The sequence below is a fragment of the Ailuropoda melanoleuca genome, chromosome 19, assembly GCF_002007445.2.
Source record: "Ailuropoda melanoleuca isolate Jingjing chromosome 19, ASM200744v2, whole genome shotgun sequence".
In the NCBI taxonomy this organism is placed as follows: Eukaryota; Metazoa; Chordata; class Mammalia; order Carnivora; family Ursidae; genus Ailuropoda; species Ailuropoda melanoleuca.
This window is the reverse complement of record NC_048236.1, coordinates 16690891-16709153: the sequence shown is the minus strand read 5'-3', so window position 1 is coordinate 16709153 and position 18263 is coordinate 16690891. Positions and strand designations below refer to the sequence as shown.

At 37.2% G+C, this 18263-nt stretch overlaps 1 long non-coding RNA gene across 1 annotated transcript in view; it reads right to left on the bottom strand.

The window, feature by feature from the left end:
- Positions 1-5678: 5678 nt before the first annotated feature.
- The window catches only part of LOC117797153, a 48651-nt gene continuing 36066 nt past the window's right edge, over positions 5679-18263 (bottom strand). The window contains exon 3 of the long non-coding RNA XR_004622052.1: positions 5679-6116. This is a non-coding gene — a long non-coding RNA (uncharacterized LOC117797153). The remainder of the gene's footprint in view (positions 6117-18263) is intronic.

The window sequence follows — 18263 nt, the reverse complement described above, 5'->3', positions numbered from 1 at the left end:
TCAAAGTCCAGCCTTTGTTCCTTCTTCTCCCATCAATTTTATGACAAGTAATGATGATATATTATACCAAATGATCTCACCAAATCTTGATGTTACCAGATAAAAAATTCACAGGTGCACAGGAAAAACAAAAAACAAAAAAACCTGGGGTAGGGGGATTGGCTGGGCTGCTGTGGCACCAGAGCCCTCATCCAGGTTGCCTGTATTCTACCTAACTTCCTCTGGGAGCCTAAATGCAACTGCCGTGGGTGCCATGGCTGTTTATCCTTCAGCTGTCCTTCAACTAAGCCCTCTGTTTTCTTTCTAAATTCCCATTGCCATCTATGGACAGAACGTGCTTCCCCATCCCGTTGCCCTCAAGAAATTTTCTGAACAGCATCTGGTGCTGACCCTGTCTCCACATATCTTCTACTTGACAAAAATGAAGAAAGGGGAAAAAAAAAAGTCATTATAATTTATTCTGATCAACAGATACTTCCCTTAAAATAGCATTGACTTTAAATGTACCAAATAATATAGCAGCTTTGTCTTTTGGTAAAATCACCTCATTTGAATGTTTTGAGCTATATTCAGCTAGATAATGATTCATCTCTAGTAAGTCTGTGACCGTCGTGGCAGAATCTTTGAAGAAAAGACAGACAGCAGCAGCAGCAACTCTGGCGAACAGAGAGGCTATCTCACTCTTCTGTGCAATGGTTCTCAGATTAAATGATTTTTCACATAGTTTAAGCCTGTAAACAGTGTAGGAAGTTGCAGGCTGGGTAGATGTAAGAGATTATGCTATTCAAATGTAAAAATCTCTGCAGCCAGGTAGCTAGGAATACAGCTCATCTTAGAGAGCATTTATTTACAATACACTGAGAGCCAGTGCTTGAAGACCTTTGTGGGAGGGGGATAAAAGATTACGGAACTAAATTCTAGCAATTTAGACAGTAATCATTAAATAATATTAGTGGCATAGTTAGAAAAAGAAATCCCTTCATTTTAATAATGAGACACAGAGAACAGGAGTGACTCACTGAAGGTTAACTGGCCGGTTCACAGCCCAGCTGGGGTGGAAGTTCTGTCCTCGTGTACTAAAGCAGTGCTCTTTCCATACGTGAAGAATTAAAGATTTAATTTACATAAATACTCACAAATAGTGAGCATTTATCAGGTGGCTGGCCTGCCTACAAAGTTGTTATTGTTATGTCCAATGTCATGTTGAGGAATCTGAGACTTGGCGACATTTACATTGCTGGAGCTTACCCAGATGGAAAGGGACTGAGCAGGCTTTGGGACTCTGCATTCAAACACCGTATTCTCTTTACGAGGCAGTGTGATTTTAAATCTCTGAGATAAAAGAAATATTGACATAGTTTCATGCTAAACAAACTATTAGACAGTGATGTACGCTGGGTTTACTCCAGGCCTAACGCTCAGGGAAGAACCTTTGGTTAGGATGCAGGTGCCTGTGTTAGATCACAAGACTAGATTAGATGCACAACTGGTTTAGACAAACTTTTGGCTCTATGTTTCTCTAATAAACTACTGGATTAGGGAGAGTTCCAATCTTGCTATTTCTACTGCTTAGTCCCTACTAAAAGCTACAAACAGTTCCAATTAACTTTACCTTCTGGGTCAAATATCTAATTGCCTGCCAGGATGGTTCAACTCTGTCTACCATGTACTATTTACTTCCTATCTTGATATGTTCACTAGAATTACCACCAGGAGTTGTTAAGCAGATTGTACTATACTGTTCCCGGTGATGACCGAGAGCTGCTACAGTGGAAGCAGCCAGAGGCTGGGACAGGAGGGGAGGAGACTAGAAGACTCTGAGTGAGGAGTCCTGAGTCTTAGTTTCTGGGTCCACCATTCAGTAGTCATGTGACCTTGGGCTAATCCATTCTTAGCTTTTCAAATGTGTATGTGTGTAAAACAGGGACAGTAGATTTGTCTGCCTTGCAACATTGCAAAAATAAATGAAATAACGTATTTTATAACATGATTTAAATGGATGGTATTATGAATCAGTATATTTTGCTGATGGACCTACAATCTATTATGACTTAATTTAGACATTTGAAGCAGGCATTTGCCATATCATACCTCATATAGAAACTGTAGCTTTCAGAGGACTGAATAATAATTGCCATTCAGAAAATATGACATTTTAATGTGTCCCAGAGGAATAAAATGAATGATCATCATTTTGGGGGATGATTTGAGAAGAGAAACCTCAGTGCCAAATCCCTATGATTCAATTGGTTCTTGACAAATTATAATGAAACAGTGAATAATTAATTTAGAGAAGAGAAAGTCAGAAGGCTATTCAAACTATCAAACTTGTAGGAAGGCAAATGCATGAGAGGGGATTAAAAAATAAATTTAGAGTATTTTCATTGATGCATTCTGTCAAAATTTTTGAAAATCTAAAAATATGCCTATTAACTTACATGAACACTACAAATTCTTTCTGTTTGTGCCTCAGAGGATTTAAAATATACTGATTGGCTAAACCTGACGTTGGTGTTTCTTAGAATCATTTATGGAAAGATCTGAATCTTGCTGGAGAGAGGATATAAGTTGGAAACTTGCATAAAGAGAATAAAAGTGCTCTTTTCCTGTACCTCTGCAGTTCGGTGCATTTTAAAGTGGACACTTGGGGACAAAAGACACTAAAAACATTGAGACTGGAAATTGAATAGGGTCTGATAGCTGCAATCTTATGCGGGGACAATGAGGAGAAAGCAAACTGACAGCTGGCTGCATACAATACAGTTACTGCATCTCCCAAGCTGAGCAGAAACCATTAAACCTCTCTATTTAACATGAACTTAAAGAAATGATTTCAGCCCCTTCCTCAAATCCTGTGATTTTCCAGAAACCATGTTTCACTTCCTTATCACTCGGCCTGCTCTCTTTGTCAGCCTAGTGTTATTTTCTACAATCAGTCCTCATGTTCATGTTTAAAACTTGTTTTAATTTTATTTTTCAAATTTGCTTTTCTTTTAGATANTCAGCCTAGTGTTATTTTCTACAATCAGTCCTCATGTTCATGTTTAAAACTTGTTTTAATTTTATTTTTCAAGTTTGCTTTTCTTTTAGATAGAATTTGAAATGGATTATTTCAGTGGTTAACTGTTAACAGAAAGTCTAGCTTAATTGCTTTGAAACATCAAGGGCATAAATAGCACGTGGAAGCTTGTTNGGAGCCTGACGTGGGGCTCGATCCCATAACGCCGGGATCACGCCCTGAGCCGAAGGCAGACGCTTAACCGCTCTGCCACCCAGGCGCCCCCTTTTAGATAGAATTTGAAATGGACTATTTCAGTGGTTAACTGTTAACAGAAAGTCTAGCTTAATTGCTTTGAAACATCAAGGGCATAAATAGCACGTGGAAGCTTGTTAAAATGCAGATATATAGGGGCGCCTGGGTGGCTCAGTCGTTAAGTGTCTGCCTTCAACTCAGGGCGTGATCCCATGGTCCTGGGATTGAGCCCCGCATCGGGCTCCCTGCTCTGCTGGGAGCCTGCTTCTTCTTCTCCCACTCCCTCTGCTTGTGTTCCCTCTCTCGCTGGCTGTCTCTCTCTCTGTCAAATAAATAAATAAAATCTTTAAAAAAAATGCAGACATATATCCCCTAGTCCCAAAGATACATTCCATAGTCGGAGCTCTCAAATCTATCATTCATCTATTTCTATGTCTATATATCTACATGTTGACATATATATATATATATATATTTTTTTTTTACCAGCACAGTCATTCAGATGCAGGTGATCTCTGGATACACTGAGAAACTGTGAACTTGATACACATGAACACAGGTGGGAGGAATTCAGAATTCCGTATTCTGAGGAATTTAAAAACTTGTGGCAAGGGAAAGAGGAAAGGATTATTATTAATTGAGCAGGGGTTAAGTCTTTGTGCTAAGAGCTTTACACATGATGTCTCGATCTTACCAAAACCTTCTCAGGAGTGGACATTAACATAACAGTTTTAGTTATCATTAATTGTTAAGTAGTGGAGCTGGAAATTAAATGTATTTTTTTTAGCATCAACGTCTAACAAGATTCTGCTTTCTACTATAATCCACTAAAAACCTTTATACCTTAAAAAAACTTCACAAATACTGGTAAGTAAATCTGTGAATATTCAGTGCCATGAGGGCAAGGATAAAAGACTTCTACAGGAAATACTTTTTAAAGATATTATGAAAGAAATCCAAAGAACTAGTAGGATGAAGAATTAGTGAAGGGCACATAGTTTTAGTCATTATGGGGGTTGGTGGAAAGAAATAAAGGACTGTAGTTTCTTTCAATAATTTCCTAGCTTTGCACAAGAGTGAGTCCTCATCCAAAAGGGGGTTAATACCTGTACAAAAGAGAGAAGTTGCTTAGGATTATGAAAGGGAAACAGTTAAAGCATTATTGAAATTCAGAAGACTGGGTGCTGAGAAATGAGCCTGCACTTTTTTTTTTAAGATTTTATTTTTGCGAGAGAGAAGAGAGAGAGAGAGGGGGAGATATGGAATGGGGGGGCCGGCAGAGGGAGAAGCAGACTACCCGCTGAGTAGGGAGTCTGATGGGGGACTTGATCCCAGAACCCTGGGATCAACACCTGAACTGAAGACAGATGCTTAACAGACTAAGCCCCCCAGGCACCCCAAGCCTGTACGTTTCTTTGACATTATTGTTGTTGCAGGATTTCTTTTCATTTAGTGCCAGTGGAGAGGTAGACCAGACAAAGAGTGGTGGGCAGCAAAGTAAAGTTTACTGAGTGTTAACAAAGCTCCCAAAGAGGGAGGGGACCTGAGAGGGTTGCCACCAGAATTTCTAAGTCTAGGGATTTTTGCGAGAATGTTGGCGGGTTGTTTTAATCTAATTAACCCTCCATGCACCTGTCACCCAATCAAGTTTTTGTCCACATGCTTATCTGCCTCTCAGGGAGTGGTTCAAGTGGGAAAGGGTGGAGGGCTTCTTCCAGGCTGGTGTTTCATAGCCTCAGGGATCCAAAGGGCATGGCTGCCACCACCTAAGGCGTGCTGGCCAGCCAAAGGCCACCAGATCGAGCTGTTCCTAAGAGGAAACCACCCTCAAAAGGATTTTACACCACCCTGCAAGGAGCCCTCCACCCTTTCTCATGTGATAAGTAGATGACAAAAACCTGATTGGATGACAGGTGCAGGGAGGGTTAATCAGATTAAAACAGCCCGCCAAAAAGCCCATAAAAACTCCTGGATCTAAATGCCAAATGGGCAACCCTTTCGGGTGCCCTCCCTCTTCGGAGTGTTGTACTCTCAGTGAACTTTGCTTTGCTGCCCACCACTCTTTGTCGGGTCTACTTCTTCATTCTTCAAAGCAGCGTGACCAGGAACCCCGGGCACTAAGAACCCCTGGCACGAAAGGAAAAGAAATTTGGTAACAAACCTCCGGCAAGTCACCTTCTGAAATTAACCAAAAAAAGTGGCTCCTTCCCATAGCTTACCACCTGGATAGGCTACTCCTATGATTATTTAATTTGAAGACCATCTCCATTATATACTTGGATTTACCCATCTTCCTTAAACCACAGTGAAAGCAAATGTCATAAATGAAATCAAACTTCTAAGAGAAAACAGTACTTTGAATATAATTTGACAGGTTTAATTTTTCAGATAATTAAGGATGTAAAAAACTAGTGACGGATGATTTTATTAATGTTACTAAGCATTCCAAAGAAGTCAGTGTTCTACATTATAAGAACAATCAGTCATTATATATAAAATGTGCTTCTGTGAACCAGTGTATTAATCACATTAGATTGTTACATATTTAAAAGGGTAAAATATTTTGAAATGGTGTATGATGGCATATTTGTTCTTGAATCAAAGAAATATATGAAGAGAAACTGGTGTCTTGTTCAACCAATTGTTTCTATGTTATATTGTTTCTATGTTATATTTCATATATATGAAATAATATACCGTGCTTTGTAGAATTCATGTAATCTAGCTCCCATTCAATCGTGGACTAGTCAGGAAAATACAAATACAGTTGGAAGCAATATGCAGCAGAGAAGTGAGGGCTTCTTCAGAGGACATCCAGATCACCCAGCAGCAGCAGGAAGGGTCCGCCGGTGATGCCAGCTACCTACAAAAAAAACATAGGCAGATTCCACGTTCATTCAGAGCTGTTTCCAGAGACTGATCAATTCTCCTCTTCTGCTTTCCAAATCCAGCCTGAACAATCCCCAGTGCTATCCTTTAATCAGAAACTGGCTGGAAAGGAGATCTTGGAAGGGTGGGGATTGATTGTAAACGAACTACATCTGGAATGAGGAAACAACGATAAGAAGTCATTCACATGTTTTTGTGAAAATGTGTGGTAATGACCAATTCACAAACTCTCAAAAGAAGCTTTCCCTTTTTCTTTTTTGATAGTTCCAATTACAAGAACATTTACCTTAGTTTGAACAAAATCATACTTTTCTTTAACATGCATCCTTTTTCTTGCTCTGCTGTCTGGTGTGGGGTATGCTAAGTCTTCTTCCTTATTTAAACTAAGAGGCTAAACAACTTGGTTACTTTATAATTTTCTCACGTAGAGTGGATTTAAACCAGAGTGCATTTCAATATTTTGAATGCCCGTTACAGAATATACTTAGCTTTGATACTGACATTAATGTGTTGATGTGGCCTGACCCATATAGTCTACAAAGGAAATCGTAACTCTTTCAGGTAATTTCACCTAATATTGCAAAATATTTGTTTCTGACATCAACATTAACTTTGTAAATAAAAAAAAAATCTAAGTTTTGTCCCTTATTCATAATTTCGAATATTATTTTGAATATAAGTGTAGGATATTTTATGAATCTCTATTACATTTTATCTTGTTCATTTTTGGCCATTGTTCTAATTTGTCAAGATTTTTTTGAATGCAGTTTTTTTGTAAAGACTAAATTAACTTTGAATGAGTGAATTAAATGAAAAAAAATTTTTTTTTTTTTTGTAAGAGTCAAGACATATTCACTCACCTACATTTTGTTTGTCTTCCTTGTTAGGGTCTGAATGTATCCCCTTCAATTCATATGTTGAAAGTAACCCCCAAAGGGATGGTATTAGGAGGTGGAGCCTTTGGAAGATGATTAGGTCATGAAGATGGAGCCCTTTAATTAAGACCTTATTAAAGAAGCCCTAGAGAGATGCTTTGCTCCTTTCACCATGTGAGGATACTATGAGAAATTGGCAGTCTGCAATTTTGAAGAGGGTCCTCACTAGAACCTGACCAAGCTGGCACCCTGATCTTGTACTTCCAGCCTCTAGAACTATGAGCAATACATTCCTTTTGTTTATAAGCCATCTAGTCTATGGCATTTTGGTGGAGCAGCCTGAATGGACCAAGACATTCTTAGAAACCTGTCTTCTTGGAAAAATTCTCCCAGTTGTGTTTTTCCTTATTCTTCTTTTCCCTTTTCTCATTCCTTTTATCTTTTCTCTCACTGCCTCCACCCACTCTGAATCTTCATCTTTTAAACACTTGAGCTCTAAATCCTTTACTGGCATGATTAAAAAGTAGCATGGAGATGCTAAGGGTCATTTCCTACGTACAAGTAAGAAGGCTTAGGTTAAAATTCTGTGAAAGTAAACTCCATCTTTTTATTTTATTTTATTTTATTATTTATTTTTGAGAGAGAGAGAGGGAGAGTGCATGTGCACATGCATGCGGAGAGGGAGGGGCAGCAGGAGAGGGAGAGAGAGAATCTTAAGCAGGCTCCACGTGCAGTGTGGAACCTGATGCAGGGCTCGCTCTCAGCACCCTGCGATCGTGACCCGAGCCAAAATCAAGAGTTGGATGCTTAACCAACCAAGCCATCCAGGTGCCCCTTCATCTTTTTAAATGATAAAACATAAGGAGATAAAAAAATAAATAAATAACTATGCCTAGCACGTTTTCCTTACTATATAATAAAAGGTATGTTTCCTTTATCCTTAGGAACTGACAATCCCGAGATTATGATTGAAATGAACCTAGGGAGAAAAACACAATTTTCTGAAAGATGCAATTTACTATGCAGTGGCACCATTTTATTATCCTACTTAATTGCAAGAAAAATATCCCTTTTTCTTATCCAAAGATTAAAATACTTTTGATATCACTGAGACCAAAGAACAATTCATTTATCTTCATGGGACACTCGATCATTGCAATAGTGATTGAAAGCTCAAATTTATACATTAGATTTTGTTGGAGGGGAGAACATGTAGAGAAGTCAATTGAAAAGATTTTTCCTGTGTACTGCAGTATTCGAGGTACAAATGGTATTTGCAACAAAAGCGTATAGTAAAGTAAACATCTCCTATGCTATCCAACTAACAGGGTTAGAATTTGGCTTGGTTATTGGAGCTGGTAGGTGAGGAGGAGTTGAACAATACAGAACTGCCAAAGATGAGTTCAAGTTGGAGTGAAGAGCTCTAGCCCCTCGGGTAAGTGCTTCCAACTTCAGCCACAGCCCCTACAGAGTAAAATTACAGTTTTTTAAAAACTTGGTTTCTAGTCACACCTTTGTTATTTGTAAAAGTTCTTTACAAAAACAAACACAATATATAAAATATTTTGGTTCCCCAAACAGCTGTACCTGATAACTTTCTAAAATGAGACAAGATTAATCTTTCCTGAGCTCTTTGGAGACGAATGGCTATCTTATGTGCATTATTTCATTTTAGTCCTCACTAGATTCTAAGAGCAGATATTATCAACTTTCACAGATAGATAAACCAGGACTTAGACCAGTTAAATAACTTTCTCAAACTTATGCAGCTAACTGTCAAGATTTCAAATTTAAAACTGGATCTGTATGCAACAAAGTCTCCTGTTCTTTTCCTTAAAAATGCAATGCTTCAGGAAAGGAAGAGAGTATTCTCTATTTGACTTTTATTATATCAGGTTCTGACCATCACAAAAGGGTAAATATTATTCAAATTAATACAGCACTTTTTTCCTGGAAACTTCTTGCACTCAAGACCGCGCACATCAAAATACTCAAAAAACCATTGTTAGTTTTAAAAACTGCAATTGCCAAGAGAAGGGCTTCTGATCTCTTTGCTGAGTTACTGGAGAAGGATTAGAGAGGGGATAATGTTCATGGAGACAAACCATGCTCTATGAACTTAATGGAAGAAAACTAAGAGAAAAAGAATTTAATACTAAATTTAACATGTTAAGCGCTGTGTTAGTGGTTTTCACAAATTTTATATCAATTTTTCTCTCTCAAAAATCCAGAAAGGACACAGCTAAGGATTAGAAAAGTTATGTAACTTCCTAACTGGCCAACCAGCCAGTGACTGATATTTAAAATTTACATGAAGTTTAAATCAAATAAAAAATACATATCTGTAAAATTATTTTTACTACAAAGAAAATTAAATTTTACATCTGAGTATGAAATCTTAAAAACATCCTTATAATTTATACTAATCCCTTTGTCTCCAATTTGTGTGTAACTGACTTTTAAAGCCTTTGCGTAAACTTAGTTTTTCACCATTTTCTTTTTAAAATTTTTTTTTTTTTTAAATTTTATTTATTTACTTGACAGAGATAGAGACAGCCAGCGAGAGAGGGAACACAAGCAGGGGGAGTGGGAGAGGAAGAAGCAGGCCTCCAGCAGAGGAGCCTGATGTGGGGCTCGATCCCATAACGCCGGGATCACGCCCTGAGCCGAAGGCAGACGCTTAACCGCTGAGCCACCCAGGCGCCCCTCACCATTTTCTTTTTAAATCTGTCTTATATATACAAGTTGATGGTATATAAGATGAAAATGAAGCAGTTCAACTCTACTCAATCACAGTTCTTTTCATTAGAATCTATTTCTTTTCTTTCCTTTCTTTTCTTTTCTTTTTTTCTTTTTTCTTTTGAGAGAGTATGTGTGTGTGCACTAGTGAGAGCGAGGTGGGTGGGGGGCAGAGGCAGAGGAAGAGGAGAGAATCCCTCTGAGCGTGGACCCCATCATGGAACTCAATCCCACAACCCTGAGTTCATGACGCGAGCTGAAATCAAGAGTTGGATACTTAACCAACTGAGCCTCCCAGGTGCCCCAAGAATCTACTCTTAAAAACTAGAAGTTCAGAATCTGAGCGTAGAAGTTTAAGGCTGAGCTTCTGAAAGGCAAACATTTACCCAATGTTTTTGTTTCTCTGATCCCTATGGATCTATTGATTAGAACTTGTTTTCTAATGGCTTCAGTAATAAATTTATGGGCAGATTTATGCTTTCAGTTATGCCAGACTGGAAATTTCTCTTGTTGAGAAAAATGAGAAAAGTTGAGGACTATTTACTTGAAAGCATGGAAAACCAATCAGGCAGTGAAGAATGAGAAAACTAAGGTCTGGAAGAAGAGAGGTACACTCAATATTTGGGGCTGCTTTTGTCTCAAAGAGTTTCTGTAGATTTGAGGTGAGGTAATTGAGTGGCTGAGAAACGGAAGGGGCCTTTGAAAATGTTATGAAGCTGGAGGAGCACAAATTCAAGTCTAGGGCACATTAAATCTCCCATATTTGGTTGAGATCCTAAAGGGTTGCACACTATAAGTAAGGGTGCAATCAAAATAGGTCATCTCCATACAGGTTGGAGCCCAGCTTTAAATCATTTTAAGCCCTAACAGATGCTCCCAGAATGCTCCCCACCTACCAGAGGTAAATTGTAAAGGTAAATGTAAATTCTTCTCTGAGGATTATATCTCCATCATCTGAAGCCTCATATTATTTCTACAATTTCAGATTTGCAATGGTTAACACTCACTCAAAAATGGCAGGCATACTAGTAGTTAAGACAAGAAGGACAAAGATAAAGAAAAAGCAATGGACAACAGAAGCAGAACCACAGAGCTCCAGATAAAGGATTTATCAGACACAGACTTTCAAATAACCATGGTTAATATGTTGAAAAGGATAACAGATGAGCTTGGAGATTTTAGCAGAGAATTAAAAGCTATAAAAAATCAAATGGAAGTACTAGAACTGAAAAAAATACAATATTTAAAATTGAGAAATCAATGGCTGGGTTTAACAGCAGATCGGACACAGTTGAAGAGAGAATTAATTGAGATAGGGCTTTGCAACAGAATCAATGGCATCTGGAAGGAATGGGATCTTTAAGACCCTAAGATAAAATAAGTCCCAGTGAGAGTGCTAACTCCAAGGGATTTTCCCTTGAGATTGAGGATGAAGACAATTTTTGAACAACAAAAATCCTGAATTTATCACCGTAGATGAGAAAAAAGGAAATAAAAGATTGCTCTCTGATAACAAGAAACAAATCCCAAATGGGAGTCCAATGATGCAGAAGGGAATTAAAAATAGTATGATTATAATTATCTGAAAAAAATATAAATACATATTAACTGCCCAAAAAGCAATAACAGTCATTTCGAGGTTTAACGTATACATAAAATGAAAAACATGATAACGATAATCCAAAAGACAGGAGGTGGGAGAAAGAAGTTAAATTGTTCTCGAACCCTGCATGGTCTGATAACGGGGTATGCATACCAATTAAACTCAGCCCCACCCAGAATACCTTATCCCTTTCCCATCTTTATTTTTTCTGCATAGCATGATCAGCACCTGGCTATCCACCTGTGGTAGTTATTTTATTTACTGTCTCTATAACTTCTTGAATGTAAGCTCCATGAGAGTGACTTAACTTTATTCCTTGTGACACTTGACATCAACAACCAGAATAGCATGTACCCCATAAATATTTATTGAGTCACTTAATAATTATAATGGTAAATTATTTGTAAATTTACTTTTTAAAATGATGTAGTGTTATAGAAACAATTGCTTATACGTAGGAAGTACTGTTAAAAACAATAAATCTTAAAAGGGTCATTTGGAAGATGTGTCTGTCTTGCTCTGTCTTTCAGCTTTGACTTATCAAAATCAGCTAGGTTGGTAGTGTTATATAGTGACATAATCTAAGTCAACATGGCATTTTAATAATAGGCAAAGCCTGAAAAATGATGGTATGACTGGATCATAATGTCATGGCAAATATGATTAATGCTTACCTTTATAAATGTTAATGTGTTTTATGCTGTAGAATATCAGGGCTATCACGTCACTTCCCATATATATATTTGCAAATTAATCTGAGGAGAAGAAGTGGGTTATCATCTTATCTTTATGTATGAAAATACTTCATTTATATTTTTAAATAATGATACAGACTTCTTGAATATATTTGAAACTTTTCTTTCCAAAACTACTTAGAAATGTAACCCAAAAGAGTTTATTGAATTAAGATGTTTGATAATATTAAGTTCTCCATGCCAACTGTTTATTTTTCAATTAACAAATCTATGTCAGTAGGAATAAATCTTTTTGAAAGACAGAGTAAATAAATCACATTTCCAAATGAACCATTTGCAAGAAGTAAAAAAAGCTCAAAAATACACCTGTTTAAAAAAATGTCTTGCATCGGTCAGGGTCCTAGGAGGAGAGTAACGACACACTTATGTGAGTTAATTAAAGAGAATTTAATGAGGGGACTATTTACAGAGCTAGAGACAGATTGTGAGACACGGATAAAGGTTGGTGGTGTACCCCAAAGTCAGCACAACAGGGAGCTACGTCTGTGCTGAAGAAGCAAGGAAGAGAGTGGTTACGGGGAGGGCTGTGGTTTCCAGGAGAGAATTACTCGAAGGAGATGAGGTTTCCCATGAATGTGCACAGCCTGCAGGCAGGGAGCTGGGGAAGTCAGTCTCCCACCTCGCCCCCCCTCCTGCCTTCAGAACACCTCCTCGTGCTTGGCAGTGTCCAAACACACCTCAGAAGCCAGAGGGCAAAGGGAGATTCAGTCCATAAAATTCAGTTTCCTGGGGGCTAAGGAGAGTGGAGAGGGGCAAGGAGTTCTGCAGGGCAAAGGCACAGTGTTCAGCACATACCCTCGAATAACTCAGAGACAAAAGTGAAATGAAACATAAAGTTGTAAGCATTGCATTGTATTTTCCACTGGTGCTCCATGATTCTGAAGTTATTCTGTGTAATTATACGAGAGGACATTATAACATCTAAAGTGAATAAACAAATTTATCATGCAAAGAAAACTATTCCAGAGAAAACACATTCTAAAGGCTTGAAGTCAAAGCATTTTTCCCATAACTATATTAAAAGCTGTGTAAATAAACTCTAGTAATGCAACTGCTAATAACTTAAATTGAGATTTGTGAAGAGTTAATGGATACTAAAGCAAAGAACAGAATACATTACATAAAAATTGAGACATTTCACGGAAACATTCTTGAAAAGATTTTTTTTAGCAAACTGTAACTTTTAATTATTTCTAGATTAACCAATTCTTTGAAGATATTTCAAACCAGAAATTCATTCATTCATTTAAGCATTTGATTAGTATCTAGTATGTTTCAGGGACTAGACTTTTAGGCTACAAATCAGTCCTTAATGGGCACAAATCTGTCAGAAATGAAAACTACCCTTCTTGAACTCACATACTAGATATCTAAAATAAGTGCCCTACAGTTTTGCATATTAGAAACATATTACATATTGATGGAACTGAATATTAATATTGGGCATGATATTTTGATAGGTGCCCACGAATCTATCAGAAAATATTATTGTATACAGTGGTATATTAACTGACTCATTTCTTTTATGAGCAACATTACCGAGACATATTTCTTTTAATGACAATGGTACACTCAAAAGGGAGATGATAAAGATTTTCTCTAAATTTTACTGATTTTCAATCAACATCAGAATCAACACGGAATATTGTATTAACATTAAAATCATTCTAAATAATGCCAATTTGAGAGTATATTAAAATAGAAACACCGAAGTTCAGTGAACTCTTGCAGGTTTTTAGGCAGCAGATAATTATTTCTGAAATTACAATCATCCAAACATATTGATGTAAATTACCATAGTTATAATGTACATAAGTAATAAGATTGACCTTACTTACTGAAAGATTCAGGGGTGGCATCATTTTCTTAATGTCATATTAACTCAAAATGAAATAAAGACTAGTATGTTTTTAAATTCTTATGCAATATTGCTTCCTAGTCATGAGAGACACCTAGCGAAGAAAAGATGTTCTCCTTAAAGGCACAAAGAATAGGTTTTACCTCAAGAAAAACTTCATAGCATGTAAAATTCTTTTTTTAAAGATTTTATTTATTTGAGAGACAGAGAAAAAGAGAGAGAGAGAGAAAGCATGAAGGGGGAGGGGCAGAGGGAGAAGCCGACTCCCCACTGAGCAGGGAGCCCAACATGGGGCTTGATCCCAGGACCCCAAGATCACGACCTGAGCGGAAGGCAGACGCTTAACCGACTGAGCCACCCGGGCAAGCCTGCATGTAAAATTCATAATATGTTGAATTTTATCCTTATATTTGTACTCACCCTAATGGAATTATATATGAAAATAATATAGAAACTCCTAATCTATTATTCCAAAAACAGACTAGTTAAATGTATTGACAATATAGGAGTCATGTCTGAGCAGAAGACAGAATCCACTGGGATGGCTTAAATGAGGAGCCTTTAGCTGGGGTGTGTGTACAGATACGAGGCAGGAGCGGAGAGGGATGTGGTAGCATCCAGAGGCCAGCAACACTAGGAAACTATGACCCCACCTGGAGAGAGGTGACTGTCTTGCTGGAAGCCGAGTGAAGAGCTATAAAAAGAGAGATGCAGCGGCCGTCAGAGGCAGAGTGCTGACAAAGGAAGGAAAGCAGAAAGGAACGGTTCAATTTCTCTCTGCCTTCAGTCTCCTGCTGTTGCTTCTTGTCCCATATCTCTCCAGGTTAGGGTATAAGGGACTCCAGGTAATAATATCTCCTACATTTTAAAAACAATTGATGTGGGAGCAAAGAGGAGACTAACTAGCAGAGTAAATAAAAAGCTTCATCACCTCCATCCCTGCAAAAGTACTAATTACAATTACATTTATGGGGGATTTTTTTTTTTGGCTGAAAATTCAAAACATTATTTTCTTAGCTGTTTTTCCTATTGTTTTTACCATATGTTGGTGGTGAAAAAAACCATATTTGTAAAAAGCAAAACACATTAATTCATTCTTTTTGAAATACCTTTCTAATTTCAAATATAAATCTCCCAGAACTTCGTTGGTATAAAAGCAAGAAAAGTTTATTAATGACTTCAGTTTCAAAGTACCTTTGATTAACTAGCACCAACTACATTGGGAGGCAAACTACTTTTCATTAATGATTCTTTTTATTGTTTCCATTATAAAATGTCTCCAATTGACAGCACATATTTTCCAAACAGTCTGTATGATTAGATTAGAAGCCTGATGCTGTTCACATCTGGGTACCTGAGCAAAAATTAATTACATTTAATAATAATGAAAAGAACCCACAGTAATCCATCATGCCACTACCGTAGCTTGAGCCGTGAAGTTGAATTGGTGCCAAATTAGAAAAAATGAATCCATAAAAATATGCCAATTACTATAATCATAATAAAATTTCTGTCCCAATTCAAATAAATGCAAACCAAGATCATCACCTCAAACCAAACTGCTTAGGACTCCACGGTTTCTAAATGTTAGAAGCTTTCCAAACACACATTTGATACAAAAATTGTATGAAAACTTAATAAAAACCTCAAAATCCTAGAGGAGAACACAAGCAGCAACCTCTTTGACCTAGGCTGCAGCAACTTCTTGCTAGACACGTCTCCAAAGTATAGAGAAACAAAAGCAAAAATAAACTATTGGGATTTCATCGATATAAAAAGTTTTTGCACAGCNAAAATGAATCCATAAAAATATGCCAATTACTATAATCATAATAAAATTTCTGTCCCAATTCAAATAAATGCAAACCAAGATCATCACCTCAAACCAAACTGCTTAGGACTCCACGGTTTCTAAATGTTAGAAGCTTTCCAAACACACATTTGATACAAAAATTGTATGAAAACTTAATAAAAACCTCAAAATCCTAGAGGAGAACACAAGCAGCAACCTCTTTGACCTAGGCTGCAGCAACTTCTTGCTAGACACATCTCCAAAGTATAGAGAAACAAAAGCAAAAATAAACTATTGGGATTTCATCGATATAAAAAGTTTTTGCACAGCAAAGGAAACAGTCAACAAAACTAAAAGGCAACCTACAGAACAGGAAAAGAAATTTGCAAATGTCATATCCAATAAAGGGCTAGTATCCAAAATCTATAGAGAGCTTCTCAGACTCGGCACCCAAAAAACAAGTAATCCAGTCAAGAAATGGGCAGAAGACATGAATAGACATTTCTGCAAAGAAGACATCCAAATGGCCAACAGACACATGAAAAAATGCTCCACGTCACTCAGCATCAGGGAAATACAAATCAAAACCACAATGAGCTACCACCTCACACCGGTCAGAATGGCTAAAATTAACAAGTCAGGAAATGACAGATGTTGGCGAGGATGCGGAGAAAGGGGAACCCTCATGCAGTTGGTGGGAATGCAAGCTGGTGCAGCCACTCTGGAAAACAGTATGGAGGTCCTCAAAAAGTTAAAAATAGGGCTACCCTACAACCCAGCATATGCACTACTAGGTATTTCTCCGAAGTATACAAACATAGTGATCTGAAGGGGCACCTGCACCCTAATGTTGATAGCAGCAACGTCCACAATAGAAAATAGCCCAAATATGGAAAGAGCCCAGATGTCCATTGACTGATGAATGAATAAAGAATATGATATCTATCTATATCTATCTATATATCTATATCTACCTATATCTATATAATGGAATATTAATGAGCCATAAAAAAGAATGAAATCTTGCCATTTGCAACAACATGGATGGAATTAGAGGGTATTACGTTAAGTAAAGTAAGTCAATCAGAGAAAGACAAATACCACATGATTTCATTCATATGTGGAATTTAAGAAACAAAACAGATGAACATAGGGGAAGGGAAGGAAAAATAAAATAAGAACAAAACAGAGAGGGAAGCAAACCATATGAGATGCCGAAGTTCAGGGAACAAACTGAGGGTTGCTGGAGGGGAGGTGGGTGGGGGGATGGGGTAACTGGATGATGGACATTAAGGAGGGCACTTGATGTAATGCACTGGGTGTTATATACAACTGATGAATCACTAAATTCTACCCCTGAAACTAATAATACAGTATATGTTAACTAAATTGAATTTAAATTTTTTTAAAAAGCATACATTCTTAAAGCAATGATAACCACAGTGTGTTATATAACTCAATTACTGAAATTTACTTTCTATGTGATTCAGTATTGTCTCTTCTGAGCCTTACTTGGACAAACAGAGGAATATCATCATAGAAAGTTGGGACGATCATACATAATTTACTATATTTTCCACAACAGTATATTCTTATCCAGATATGAAATTATTACCATTTAAGTAAAATGTTGAAAATAATCTACGTTAAAAACTACTCTCACCATCAATTTTATATTTTAGGAAAAGAAGGCTTCTTCCCTCTCCAATCCCTCAATTTCATGGATTTGTGTTATTATTCAAAATTCATTGAGAACTTAACTTAAATATATCTTCCTGTATCTTTTAGTCATGGCATGGAAATAGACTTATAGCCAAGTTTTATTTATGGGCAGGAATAGTGGAGTTAATGGGAGAGAAAAGAGAATCTAATTGTGCGCTGATTTCCAGAGGCCCCAATACTTGTATCATGTGTTGCTGGTTCTGTAAGCACTTGTCCCTACTTGCTCAAAATTTTTTTTTCTCTGTACTAAATAAATCTTGTAGATTTCTCCATTTAATGTCAAGTAGAATATATATGTGAGGGACTGAATTATAACTCAAATATTTAATTTGTGGAGGGAGAAAAATCTATCAGCCAGTTTGTCACTAAAATAGTTACTGGTCTCAAATTGGAAGTATGTTTATGTTCCTTAGAAAAGAGACACAGAAGAGGGACACTGATACCAAGTGGCTTGAGATTCCAGAAGGATTTTTTCACCTCCAAATAGTACTTCCCTACTTATCCAGTTGTTTTCTAAGTACACTATAAATGTTGTGTTACATCTTTTCAAAAGTAGTTTCAAGAGGAAAGAAAGAAAGAGAACACAAAGAAATCAGGTAAATCACTCTTAAAAGAAAGGGAATATCACAGGCTTATAAAAGAAATACACCTATTGTCCAGTTTCTACCAGGTCTAGCCTAGAGATGGCCCAAATCTTTGGTAGCAAGTGAATCACCAAGAAAGGTCACTCAGAAAAAAGACAGATTCACTGGTAAATTGAGGTGTTTTTAAAATCGA